Source organism: Monodon monoceros, unplaced genomic scaffold (assembly GCF_005190385.1).
Source record: "Monodon monoceros isolate NGI ecotype Baffin Bay Population unplaced genomic scaffold, NGI_Narwhal_1 Super_Scaffold_2, whole genome shotgun sequence".
Lineage (NCBI taxonomy): Eukaryota > Metazoa > Chordata > Mammalia > Artiodactyla > Monodontidae > Monodon > Monodon monoceros.
In genome coordinates, this window is record NW_021703776.1 from 86,198,576 (window position 1) to 86,212,906 (window position 14,331).

The following is a 14,331-nucleotide window of genomic DNA, read 5'->3' on the forward strand; positions in this document are numbered from 1 at the left end:
ATCACTTTACATTGTTGTGTTAGTTGCTGCCTTATAGCAAAGTGAATCAGCTATACGTATACATATATTACCATATCTCCTCCCTCTTGCATCTCCCTACCACCCTCCCTATCCCACCCCTCTAGGTGGTCACAAATGACCGAGCTGATCTCCCTGTGCTATGCAACTGCTTCCCACTAGCTATCTATTTTACATTTGGTAGTGTATATATATCAATGCCACTCTCTCACTTCATCCCAGCTTACCCTTCCCCCTCCCCGTGTCCTCAAGTCCACTCTACATCTGCATCTTTATTCCTGTCTTGTCCCTAGGTTCTTCAGAACCATTTTTATTTTTAGATTCCATATATATATGTTACCATACAGTATTTGTTTTTCTCTTTCTGACTTCATTCTGTATGACAGACTCTAGGTCCATCCACCTCACTACAAATAACTCAATTTCGTTTCTTTCTATGGCTGAGTAATATTCCATTGTATATTGGAATATACATCTACTTTATCATCTTCTTTATCTTCTTCATCCGTTCATCTGTCTGTGGACACTTAGGTTGCTTCCATGTCCTGGCTATTGTAAATAGTACTGCAATGAACATTGTGATACATGTCTCTTTTTTTTTTACACACACACACACACACACACACACACACACACACACACTGTATTTTATTTTTATAAGAGATAAACTGACACCAAGCATTGTAAATGGATGACCACAACAAAAGCAACACTGATTGCAATTACCAAACACGAAACACACTCATACTGTGTCATAATATTGACATTCAGTCCAGGAATCCTCCACTGTAACAGCTCCTTTACTTTGCAGTGAAAATTGATTTGTATATTTTTTGCCTCTGAGTCCTTGTGGGATTTTTTTTTTTGATTCAAACAGAAAGTCACAAAAATTATAATCATCCTCATCAGTTCACTCAGCCCCATGTAATTAATTTTTTTCATCTTGATCTTTTGTTAGCACTTTTATGAGTTCATCAGTTTTCCATTAGAGCTCTGAAAATGCTTATTCATTCAGTTCAGCAGTATAGTCAGTTACCAGAAACCTGTACTTGTCAGAGTCTTTTCCATGAATTCCTTGAAGATGAAACCCTTTTATAGGAACATTTTTGCAAAACCATCAGAGTACACCCAGAACTGTCTGTAAATGACAAAAAGACTTGAAAGTGACCACAGTTAAAGATTTGATGAAAGCTCATAGTAATGCAATAGACAAGGAAATTTAGTTATTTCTGAGATATACATTTTAAAGTAATAACTAGAATTATGACTTATAACATTATACCAGAACATATAAGACTTTTAGAAATTTCACATAATGTCTGAAACATTTATATTAACATATTTACATACAAATAACCCAAAGAAAGTTTAGTATTAGTTTTTTGTTTGTTTTTTTATACTGCAGGTTCTTATTAGTCATCAATTTTATACACATCACTGTATACATGTCAATCCCAATCACCCAATTAAGCACACCAACATCCCCACCCCACCGCGGTTTTCCTCCCTTGATGTCCATACGTTTGTTCTACATCTGTGTCTCAACTTCTGCCCTGCAAACCGGTTCATCTGTACCATTGTTCTAGGTTCCACATACATGCGTTAATATACGATATTTGTTTTTCTCTTTCTGACTTACTTCACTCTGTATGACAGTCTCTAGGTCCATCCACATCTCAACAAATGACTCAATTTCATTCCTTTTTATGGCTGAGTAATATTCCATTGTATATATGTGTCACATTTTCTTTATCCATTCATCTATCTATGGACACTTAGGTTGCTTCCATGTCCTGGCTATTGTAAATAGTACTGCACTGAACATTGTGATACATGTCTCTTTTTGAGTTATGGTGTTCTCAGGGTATATGCCCAGTAGTGGGATTGGTGGGTCATATGGTAGTTCTATTTTTCGTTTTTTAAGGAACCTCCATACTGTTCTCCATAGTGGCCGTGTCGATTTACATTCCCACCAACAGTGTAGGAGAGTTCCTTTTCTCCACACCCTCTCCAGCATTTATTGTTTGTAGATTTTTTGATGATGGCCATTCTGACTGGTGTGAGGTGATACCTCATTGTGGTTTTGATTTGCATTTCTCTAATGATTAGTGATGTTGAGCATTCTTTCATGTGTTTGTTGGCAATCTGTATATCTTCTTTGGAGAAATGTCTACTTAGGTCTTCTGCCCATTTTTGAATTGGGTTGTTTGTTTTTTTGATATTGAGCTGCATGAGCTGCTTGTATATTTTGGAGATTAATGCTTTGTCAGTTGCTTCGTTTGCAAATATTTTCTCCCATTCTGAGGGTTGTCTTTTCATCTTGTTTATGGTTTCCTTTGCTGTGCAAAAGCTTTTAAGTTTCATTAGGTCTCATTTGTTTATTTATGTTTTTATTTCCGTTTCTCTAGGAGGTGGGTCAAAAAGGATCTTGCTGTGATTTATGTCATAGAGTGTTCTGCCTATGTTTTCCTCTAAGAGTTTTATAGGGTCTGGCCTTACACTTAGGTCTTTAATCCATTTTGAGTTTATTTTTGTGTAAGCTGTTAGGGAGTGTTCTAATTTCATTCTCTTACATGTAGATGTCCAGTTTTCCCAGCACCACTTATTGAAGAGGCTGTCTTTTCTCCATTGTATATTCTTGCCAGCTTTATCAAAGATGAGGTTACCATACGTGTATGGGTTTATCTCTGGGCTTTCTCTCCTGTTCCATTGATCTATATTTCTGTTTTTGTGCCAGTACCATACTGTCTTGATTACAGTAGCTTTGTACTATAGTCTGAAGTCCAGGAGCCTGATTCCTCCAGCTCCGTTTTTCTTTCTCCAGATTGCTTTAGCTATCCGGGATCTTTTGTGTTTCCATACAAATTGTGAAATTTTTTGTTCTAGTTCTGTGAAAAATGCCATTGGTAGTTTGATAGGGATTGCACTGAATGTGTAGATTGCTTTGGGTATTATAGTCATTTTCACAATGTTGATTCTTCCAATCCAAGAACATGGTATATCTCTCCATCTGTTTGTATCATCTTTAATTTCTCTCATCAGTGTCTTATAGTTTTCTGCATACAGGTCTTTTGTCTCCTTAGGTAGGTTTATTCCTAGGTATTTTATTCTTTTTGTTGCAGTGGTAAGTGGGAGTGTTTCCTTAATTTCTCTTTCAGATTTTTCATCATTAGTGTATAGGAATGCCAGAGATTTCTGTGCATTAATTTTGTGTCCTGCTACTTTACCAAATTCATTGATTAGCTCTAGTAGTTTTCTGGTAGCATCTTAGGATTCTCTATGTATAGTGTCATGTCATCTGCAAACAGTGACAGTTTTATTTCTTCTTTTCTGATTTGGATTCCTTTTATTTCTTTTTCTTCTCTGATTGCTGTGGCTAAAACTTCCAAAATTATGTTGAATAATATGTGGTGAGAGTGGGCAACCTTGTCTTGTTCTTGATCGTAGTGGAAATGGTTTCAGTTTTTCACCATTGAGAATTATGTTGGCTGTGGGTTTGTAATATATGGCCTTTATTATGTTGAGGTAAGTTCCCTCTATGCCTGCTTCTGGAGAGTTTTTATCATAAATGGGTGTTGAATTTTGTCAAATCTTTTTCTGCATCTATTGAGATGATCATATGGTTTCTCTCCTTCAGTTTGTTAATACGGTGTATCACATTGATGTATTTGCGTATACTGAAGAATCCTTGCATTCCTTGGATAAACCCCACATAATCATGGTGTATGATGCTTTTAATGTGCTGTTGGATTCTGTTTGCTAGTATTTTGTTGAGTATGTTCGCACCTGTGTTCATCAGTGATGTTGGCCTGTAGTTTTCTTTCTTTGTGACATCTTTGTCTGGTTTTCGTATCAGGGTGATGGTGGCCTCGTAGAATGAGTTTGGGAGTGTTCCTCCCTCTGCTATATTTTGGAAGAGTTTGAGAAGGATAGGTGTTAGCTCTTCTCTAAATGTTTGATAGAATTCTCCTATGAAGCCATCTGGTCCTTGGCTTTTGTTTGTTGGAAGATTTTTAATCACAGTCTCAATTTCAGTGCTTGTGATTGGTCTGTTTATATTTTCTATTTCTTCCTGGTTCAGTCTCAGAAGTTTGTGCTTTTCTAAGAATTTGTTCATTTCTTCCAGGTTGTCCATTTTATTGGCATAGATTTGCTTGTAGTAATCTCTCATGATCCTTTGTATTTCTGCAGTGTCAATTGTTACTTCTCCTTTTTCATTTCTAATTCTGTTGATTTGAGTCTTCTCCCTTTTTTCTTGATGAGTCTGGCTAATGGTTTACCAATTTTGTTTATCTTCTCAAAGAACCAGGTTTTAGTTTTATTGATCTTTGCTATTGTTTCCTTCATTTGTTTTTCATTTATTTCTGATCTAATCTTTATGATTTCTTTCCTTCTGCTAACTTTGGGGGTTTTTTGTTCTTCTTTATCTAATTGCTTTAGATGTAAGGTTAGGTTGTTTATTTTAGATTTTACTTGTTTCTTGAGGTAGGATTGTATTGCTATAAACTTCCCTCTTAGACCTGCTTTTGCTGCATCCCATAGTTTTTGGGTTGTTGTGTTGTCACTGTCATTTGTTTCTAGGCAATTTTTTGATTTCCACTTTGATTTCTTCAGTGGTAACTTGGTTATTTAGTAGTGTATTGTTTAGCTTCCATGTGTTTGTATTTTTTACAGTTTTTTCCTGTAATTGATATCTAGTCTCATAGCATTGTGGTTGGAAAAGATACTTGATATGATATCAATTTTCTTAAATTTATCACGGCTTGATTTGTGACCCAAGATAAGATCTATCCTGGAAAATGTTCCATGAGCACCTGAGAAGAAAGTTATTCTGTTGTTTTTAGATGGAATGTCCTATAAATATCAATTAAATCCACCTTGTTTACTGTGTCATTTAAAGCTTGTGTTTGCTTATTTATTTTCATTTTGGATGCATTGGTAAAAGTGGGGTGTTAAAGTCCCCTACTATGATTGTCTTACTATTGATTTCCTCCTTTATGGCTGTTAGTACTTGCCTTATGTATTGAGGTGCTCCTATGTTGGGTGCATAAATATTTACAATCGTTATATCTTCTTGGATTGATCCCTTGATCATTATGTAGTGTCCTTCTTGGTCTCTTGTAATAGTCTTTATTTTAAAGTCTATTTTGTCATATATGAGAATTGCTACTCCAGGTTTCTTTTTTTTTTTCGGTACACGGGCCTCTCACTGTTGTGGCCTCTCCCGTTGCGGAGCACAGGCTACAGACGCGCAGGCTCAGCGGCCATGGCTCACAGGCCCAGCTGCTCCGCGGCATGTGGGATCTTCCCGGACCGGGGCATGAACCTGTGTCCCCTGCATCGGCAGGCGGAGTCTCAACCACTGCGCCACCAGGGAAGCCCTCCAGGTTTCTTTTGATTTCCATTTGCATGGAATATCTTTTTCCATCCCCTCACTTTCAGTCTGTATGTGTCCCTAGGTCTGAAGTGGGTATCTTGTAGACCACATATATACGGGTCTTATTTTTGTATCCATTCAGCCAGTCTATGTCTTTTGGTTGGAGCATTTAATCCATTTACATTTAAGGTAATTATCGATATCTATGTTTCTATTACCGCTTTCTGAATCATTTTAGGTTTGTTATTGTAGGTCTTCTCCTTCTCTTGTGCTTCCTGCCTGGAGAAGTTTGGTGGAGCTGAATTCTCTTAGCTTTTGCTTGTTTGTAAAGGTTTTAATTTCTCTGTCGAATCTGAATGAGATCCTTGCTGGGTAGAGATCTTGGTTGTAGGTTTTTCCCTTTCATCACTTTAAGTATGTCCTACCACACCCTTCTGGCTTGCAGGGTTTCTGCTGAAAGATCAGCTGTTACCCTTATGGGGATTCCCTTTTATGTTGTTTGTTGCTTTTCCCTTGCTGCTTTTAATATTTTTTCTTTGTACTTAATTTTTGATTGTTTGATTAATATGTGTCTTGGTGTTTACTCTTTGGATTTATCCTGTGTGGGACTCTCTGCGCTTCCTGGACTTGATTGCTTATTTCCTTTCCCGTATTAGGGAAGTTTTCAACTATAATCTCTTCAAATATTTTCTCAGTCTCTTTCTTTTTCTCTTCTTCTTCTGGGATCCCATAATTCAAATGTTGGTGCATTAATGTTGTCCCAGAGGTCTCTGAGACTGTCCTCAATTCTTTTCATTCTTTTTTCTTTATTCTGCTTTGTGGTAGTTATTTCCACTGTTTTATCTTCCAGGTCACTTATCCATTCTTCTGCCTCAGTTATTCTGCTATTGATTCCTTCTAGAGAATTTTTCATTTCATTTATTGTGTTGTTCATCATTGTTCGCTCTTTAGTTCTTCTATGTCCTTATGAAACGTTGCTTGTATTTTCTCCATTCTATTTCCAAGATTTTGGATCATCTTTACTGTCATTTCTCTGAATTCTTTTTCAGGTAGACTGCCTATTTCCTCTTCATTTTTTGGTCTGGTGGGTTTTTACCTTGTTCCTTGATCTGCTGCGTATTTCTCTGTCTTCTCATTCTGCTTAACTTACTGTGTTTAGGGTCTCCTTTTCGCAGGCTGCAGGTTCATAGTTCCCGTTGTTTTTGGTGTCTGCCCCCAGTGGCTAAGGTTCGTTCAGTGGGTTATGTAGGCTTCCTGGTGGAAGGGACTGGTGCCTGTTTTCTGATAGATGAGGCTGGATCTTGTCTTTCTGGTGGGCAGGACCACGTCCGGTGGTGTGTTTTGGGTTGTCTGTGAACTTATTATGATTTTAGGTAGCCTCTCTGCTAATGTGTTGGGTTGTGTTCCTGTCTTGCTAGTTGTTTGGCCTGGGGTGTCTAGCACCGGAGCTGGCCGGTCATTGAGTGGAGCTGGGTCTTAGCGTTCAGGCGGAGTTCTCTGGGAGAGCTCTCGCCGATTGATATTACATGGCCCTGGGAAGTCTCTGGTGGTCCAGTGTCCTGAACTCAGCTCTCCCACCTCAGAGGCTCAGGCCTGACAGCCAGCCAGAGCACCAAGACTCTGTCAGCCACACAGCTTCTGGGAAGTCTGAGGTCTTCTGTCAGCATTCAGTAGTTGCTCTGTAGGACTTGTTCCACATGTAGCTGTATTTTTGATGTATTTGTGGGGAAGAAGGTGATCTCCACGTCTTACTCCTCTGCCATCTTGAAGGTCCTCTCTCATCACACAGATCAATCAAGGAAAAGCTTGAAGGCAGATTTAGGGAAATCTTCCATTACTCCTGTTGCTAGAGGATCCACATTTCGTCTGGAAAGGACATAAATCTGGCAATCTCACTTCTGACCTAGCCCATCCACCTTTTTTCTCTTTGTGCTTAGTCTGTTTCACTTGCTCATAGCAGGCCCCGTGCAGAGGCCTTGCCCCAGCCCTTCAGACCAGAGTTCCTCGTGAAATGGCTCAGCTTCGGACGTGCACTGAAGCTGCTCCTCACAGGACGCTCAACTCAAGATCTCATGTGTTTTTCTAACAATAAATCCAGACTCTAGTTCGAGAGAAGCCTCTGGGGCCTAAATTTGAATACCTGCTTTTTCACCTATTAGCTATATGACCTTGAACAGTCACTCAGCCTCTCTGTGCCTTAGTTTTCCCATCTGTGAAAAAAGATAATAGTAGTTTTTCCCTCATAGGATTGTTTTGAAAATGTTAACCTTTTAGAACTGTTTTAACAAAATATTAAGCCCCACCTCCCAAATGATTAGCTGCTATTTTGATAATGACAGTGACAATGATGACAGAGATTACCTTTACTACCATCTATGACCACACCCTGTATTGCATCATCCACTCTATAAGAGACTTAAATTTCTTACTGGTGTTCTCCCAGTTCTTGGAAAATACCCATTGCTTTTGGTTCTTGGTATATTGTGGTCATCAAGCATCATGATCCTTCCCCGAAGAGACTATACTGCTTTGGTGTCCCTCATGGCCAAATTCTCTGGAATGATGTCCACTTATTGGTGCCCACTATCACATCATTCCTTATACAGGGTATTATCTGTAGTAGTCTCCTACAGTTGCTGAATTACAGGCCCTGGATGAATTTATCTCAGGGTTGGGAAAAGTAATTCTGTGAAGCTTTGAAGGAAATTAAATAGAAAATCATTTACGTAGTTGTTACACAACAGCGTGCGCACGCACACAACATATAACCCCATGGTGCCTTTTACCTGTTACTTAATCAGGTTTTCCAGGCTCGGAAGAAAGTGTTTCCTCATTGTATGAGTCTGAAGATGCAAAGTGTCCTTACTTCCTCTCTTCCCATTTGTTGCCCTCCCCCAGATTGGCACCTGCTGAGGAGTAATTAGGGCAGTCCTAATTTGGACAGCCAAATCCTGATTACAGTGACAGGAAAAACAGGAAATGTTCTAGTTTTGCTGCCAGCAAATGACTGACTTAAATAGAAATCCATATACAATTCAAATGATCCAAAATGCTGTAACACTGGGGAAGGAGGAAGGCTGCAGGGAAACATTTCCATCCGATTCTTTCTCAGCAGATATCTTTTACTGAAAGGATCCAGTCCATAAGCTCACAATGCCCTCTGCTGAGAGCTGGCATGTTTTCCAAGTTTACCATGAGAACCTGAGTGTCCACTGGGAGTTTGAAGATCTGAGGAAAGGTCAAAAACATCTCACCTTTCTCTGAGCCCCTCACTCTGGAGAGAAAGCCTGTTTTATATAATGATGTCATGTTACGTGCTTTGGATAAAGAGAGGCTTCCTAAAAGTGAGGTGAGGACTAGAAGTCTTTTTCTTAATTAGTCACACCCCTTGGGGCTTAAAGGAGAACTCAGCTGTGAATTCTCTGGAGCTCTGCATTAGTGATCAGGCAGTTGGTCTGTTGGTCTGCTACTTCCAAGCTGAGTGCTTCTCTCCCTTTGTCGTCCTCTTTGTCCTCAGGTACGAGCAGCAGCTTATGTGTCCCAGAATAGTCATTTGACAAGGGAAAATCACAGTTTTTTAAAGTTTCTGTCTGTTCCAATTTAGCATCAGTTCATCAATCAATTTTTTTTTTTTTTTTTTTTTTGCCTTCCTGCATTGTGTTGGGCCTGGTAGAAGATACAAATAAAACATCTTCTAATCTTAGAGGCTCAGTTGATATAAGACACAAACATGTTTTTATTAGGGGAAGGTGTAACCATCCCCAGGGTCCACGTTTTACTACTTCTCCAAAGAGGCCTGAGAACTCATGCCAGGGCATGAAGGAAGAGCGACGTGGAGATAAACTTGTGATCAGCCATGGCAGAAACCAGATCTGGCACAGGGCTGGACACCTTGTTGGCCCTCAATACGTTTATTGAGTGAAGGAGGAGATTCTTGACAGACCAAAGAGGATGAGCAAGCAGTAGGAACATGATGCGTGGAGGAGAGGTTGAGAAATGAAAATGACTGGGGTGGACAACGTAGTTGGGTAAGAATGAGCAGAAAAGAGTTTTGTTTTGTTTTTTTTTAAACTTCCCATATTAAGTACAGGAGCACCATCATAGGTCTTGGGAAGGAAGGTGACCTACTTCGTCTGTCATCAGAGTGGTATCTTTAAAAGGTCTCAGTGGCCCCCTTGTGCCAAAGAGCAGAGACTAGACACTGTAGGCTGTGACGGCTCGTGAAGCCCTTTGGGTTTCCTGTGTAGACAGAGACCAGGATCCTGAATGAATGAGAGTCTAGTTGAGCTGGCCTTGCTGTCTTTGCCAACTAAATAACTTTGAACCTCAGAAGAGCCAAGGGCGTATGCCAGAGAAACCCTCTGCAAGCTCCATGCCAGCCTGTCTTCTGGTTTGCCTCTTGAAACTGTGCTATATGAACCAACTGTGCTATATGAACCAAACCGAACCAACCCACTCTCTTGGTTCACCTACCACTGATACATTCATTTTTATTAAATAGTGAAGAGATACAAAAGAACATTTATAAAATATGTACAGTATCTGGTTCATAGCAAATGAGAGCTTTTATTATGTGCTCCTGTAACTTATTACCCGTAACTATTTTGATATTTATCCCAGTGTATTGCAATTTAAAATTTCTTTATTATGTGTTATTTGATCAGTTGTTGGTTGACATGTCTTTCTCAAATACCGTTTTTCAACTGTGGACTCGCATCAGAGTTATTTGGGGAGATCTTAAAACACACAACCTGGATTTCCCACACTAGGCCCACAGGGCCCTGGGCCTGGGCAAGAGTAGTGCAAAAATGTCCCCAAAGTGATTCACGTATGTGTTACTGATCTCAACTCTGGGGCTCTAGAAGGAAGTTACTATGTCTTTTTCCACATAATTGTCCCAACATTTAGCATGATATCTGCATTCAGGCCTTTCCCTCATGTTTATTGATCAAGTGAATAGCTTTACTTTTGTAGTGCCCGTCAATTGCCTTCCTGCCAAATACAGATGCTACCCACCCAACCAGGCATCCCACGAATTCCCTAGCAACAGCCAGTCTTAATTTCCCCACACCTAACTCAGTCTACCATGATCAGCGAGGAGCCAGTTGCAGTCAGTTTGAAGCAAAGCAAACTGGACTAGAATGGAAATACACACTCTGGAAAGTACATGGTCACTGCTCAGGGGACTTTATAGTCATCAATTCATCTCGTCAGTCACAACACTTCTGAAGGTTAGATTCTCCCAACCTTACAAATGAGAAAACAGAGGTTCAGAAAGGTTCATACCATTTATGTGTGAACACAGAGTATGCAGGTCACAGCGTATGCAGATGGCTGTACGTGCGTGAGGAGCTAAGTCTGGCTCTGAAGCCCAAAGAAGAGGCAGTGGAATTAAAGAGGAAATGGGAAACTCAAGCAAAGTTTCAAATAGTTCAGAGAGACATTATAATTGGAGCACAGACTCCAGAACAGTCACTGCAGGCTCAGTTCAGGCTGTACCCTCATCAGCCACTAAAGTTACTTAATCTCTGTAACTTGGTATATCATCTGTCAAATGGGAATAATAACAGTGCCTACCACACAGGGTTGTTATCAGGGTTGAAAGAGTTAGTATATGTAAAGTGCTTAGAAGAATGCCTAGTTCGTGGTAAATACTAAATAAGTCTCAGCCAATGTTATTTATTGTTGCTGTAAGTGGTGTTCTTGTTATTATTTACTTTTAAATTAATTCATTGATAATATTGTTGATATTTCCTAAGAAGATGGCAAAAAAGTATTTTTATGCCATCTGTTACATCCCTGATGTTTTGTGCTTCAGTAATATCAGTCATTCATTCATTCAGTCTGTTACTTTATTCAGTAATTATTTATTAGGCATTTCCGGAGTCCATCGTTACTCTAGAGCTAAGAGTCTAGAAGTGAATAAACTAAGCAACGTCCTGCCTGATTGGATTTTTACACTCATTAATAGAAAATAATCAAGTATCAAACAAAATAAATTTCTCAGAAATTTTACATTCTTGGTCCACTCTATGATTATTTTCTTCTTGGTTTTTTAAATATCAAACAATTATGACCCTTCATATGAGAGCTTCTCTATTTAAAGGTTGTATTAAATTATCCCCAAAGGTTACCTGCTGTAAGCTCTGAAATTCCAAGTCCTCTTCCCTGGGTCCTCTTGAATTGTTTCTGTTTCCCATCAACCGTGTCCAGAGTTATCAGATGTTTCTTAAGTTGTGATTCCAAGGTAGAAATACATAGCATAAAGCTCTCTTTATGATGAGTGTGATGTGAAAGACAACCTGATGTTTCTTCGCTCTTCCTATTTATTCTGCTCCATCTTATCTTAAGAGATTTTTTAGTTTTGTTTTTGTGTTTGTGTTTGTTTTGTTTTAATCAGCAGCATAGTACCAGCTTTGATTTCTGCATCCGTCATTGTCATGATCACGGTGTTGCTAGACGGTGCACTGCGGTTTGGCCAGCTACAGGTCCAGTCGTTCACAGTTGAAAATTGACTACAGTAGCTTAATTTGGACCAGCCTTGTCCGGGGTTTATTTATCTAGCTTGGCTCCTAGTTTTTGAAGTGTCTGAAAGATTCAGTCTGGGAAAGTAAACATCATGCCCAGGCTGCCACCAAACAGTTGAATCCAATTAGCCCCACCTGCCCCCGGTTGTTTACCTAATGAAAGACTCAGCACCCCAGCTGTATCCAGGGACCAGGCACACTTGGATTTCCCAACTGTTCCAGAGAGGAAGCAGTGCACATCAGAGCCAGTAGACACCAGCAGATGTTTTCTGAATGAAATTCACTCAGCTGTGTCTAGAGGATGGACTCTTCCCATAGCAGCCTTATCACCTGTTCCAAGAGGTATACCTATTTTCCTCTTCCTCCTGGGAACAGGTACAAATAGTTTCACAGATGGCTCTGTCTGTGGCCCGTTGAGCTGTGAATTAATTAGTAGATTATGGTCCTGGTAGTGATGATTGACCCTACTCCTCTTGTGGAATAATTATTGTAGATTTAGTTCTCCTTTTTTGAGGCTATTTAGATATATCCTGGAATTTTGTAACCCACATAATCCCACTTATCTCAAAATTATAAACTAATAAATGCAATTAGTTAGGATGGGAACTTTGCCATTTGAATGAAAAATTCCCTTTAGGGTAATCGTATGTTGCTAATCAGTGCTAATATTTCAAATCAGAATATTTGGAATTGCTTTTGGGATTGATGTTCATTACAATATGAATTAATAATTTATTGTTGAGGGCAATATATAGGTAGGCAGCGTGCTAGTTAATTTGGATTACTGTTTTTTAATAAGACAGGATCTATGAATATTAGTGAAGGCAGTAATATAATACCATATTATTGAATTAAACCAGTCTTAAAAAAATACATAAGTAAATGATGTGAGTACCTTTAACATAGTATCCCACTAAGCTAATTTTTTCATTCCAGCGAGTGCTAAAATGAAAAATTCTAGATCCTGAAAACGTACAGTACCATCTCACATGTACAGACCCAAACTGTCTCCTGAACCCTGGGGCAGATGGGGGCCAGGATGGATGGGCTCAAAGAAAACTGAGTTGAGTTTGGACTTCTAACTCTGTGGGGCAGAATTTGACTTGTAGTGTGGGTATAAGAGGAATTGAACCGGTCAGCCACAGTTCTTTATAGTTATGGACACTGAAACTTAACTTTTATATAATTTTTACATGTCACAAAATATTCTTCTTCTTTAGATTAAGAAAAAAACATTTAAAAATGTCAACCGTATTCATAGCTTACAACACATACAAAGTAAGCTAATGGGGCAGATTTGACAGACAGACCATAGTTTGTCCAACCCATTGTGTTGGACAGAGTCCTAATTATGAGGTTATAAACAGTAAGTATAAAAGGAAGGCTTTTATTCATTTGCTTTCCAAAGGGGAAGATTACTGTAGGCTGACATAGTCCACAGAGTCCTCCCAGAGAAAGTGAGGTGTTGAGGAGACTGTCCAGTAATAGGCCACCTATGAATAAGTGAAGGGGAAGGTTTGACAATAATCACTCCTTGGTTCATTTGTCTTGAGTCAGGACTTTTTTATGTTGGACTTTTTTTTTTCCAGAAGGAGACACACCTGTATTCATTATTCTGACTCGTACTGAATTCAGACAGGTATAGAGAGACCATGGCAAAGTGATCTGTAATTTGGTCAAAATGCCAGATGGCTTGATGGCTCACCTTAGTCGTTCAGTGCAGAGAAATAGTAAAGGAAAACCACTAAAATGGTTTTAGCTTAATCAGTTACCCAGTCTCGTAAAACTGAAGAGGGCTTATTTTTATGTCCAGTTCAGTTCTTATACACTTTCCAAATACCAGGTATTGTGCTAGGCGCTAGCCAAAAGCTAATGAGAAATCAACTCTGTCCTCAGAGAACTCATCATCTAGTAGGGGATGCCAACTTGTAAAGAAGTGTGGTAGGACCACTGAGAGCAGAGGTGTGTGTAAGGCAGTGGTTCTCACCTTTGAGTGTACATTGGAATCACCTGGGAAACTTTTAAAAATTCTGATGCCTGGGTCCCATCCCCAGAGATTCTGATTTACTAGGTCTTAGAAGTGGCCTGGGCGTCCAGTACTTTTTTGTTTTCTTTAAAGCTCCCCAGGTGCAGTCAAGATTGAAAACCTCAGGTAAAAGGTGATATGGTACAAAAGAAAGGACTCAGCTGTCCCAAGGGAAGAGCCGAGGTAATGTTTGATCAGTAGAGGCAAACAAGGAAGATGGAAAAAGGCTCTCTGGGCAGAGATAATACATACAAGCAGGAAACAGTATATCCCCTTCAAAAACCATTAGAATACTCACTGCAGGTAGGGTGTTGAGCCAACACAGGCAGGGATTTGACTGGGAGTAGTGAACAGAGACAAAAGAGGAAAGCAGTAGCAGGAGA

The 14,331-nt window shown here is 39.4% G+C and overlaps 1 protein-coding gene across 2 annotated transcripts in view; it reads left to right on the forward strand.

Annotated features, from left to right (window-relative positions):
- The window catches only part of EXOC4 (exocyst complex component 4), an 827,540-nt gene that overhangs the window by 660,406 nt on the left and 152,803 nt on the right, over positions 1 to 14,331 (forward strand). The gene's annotated exons all lie outside the window — the stretch shown is intronic.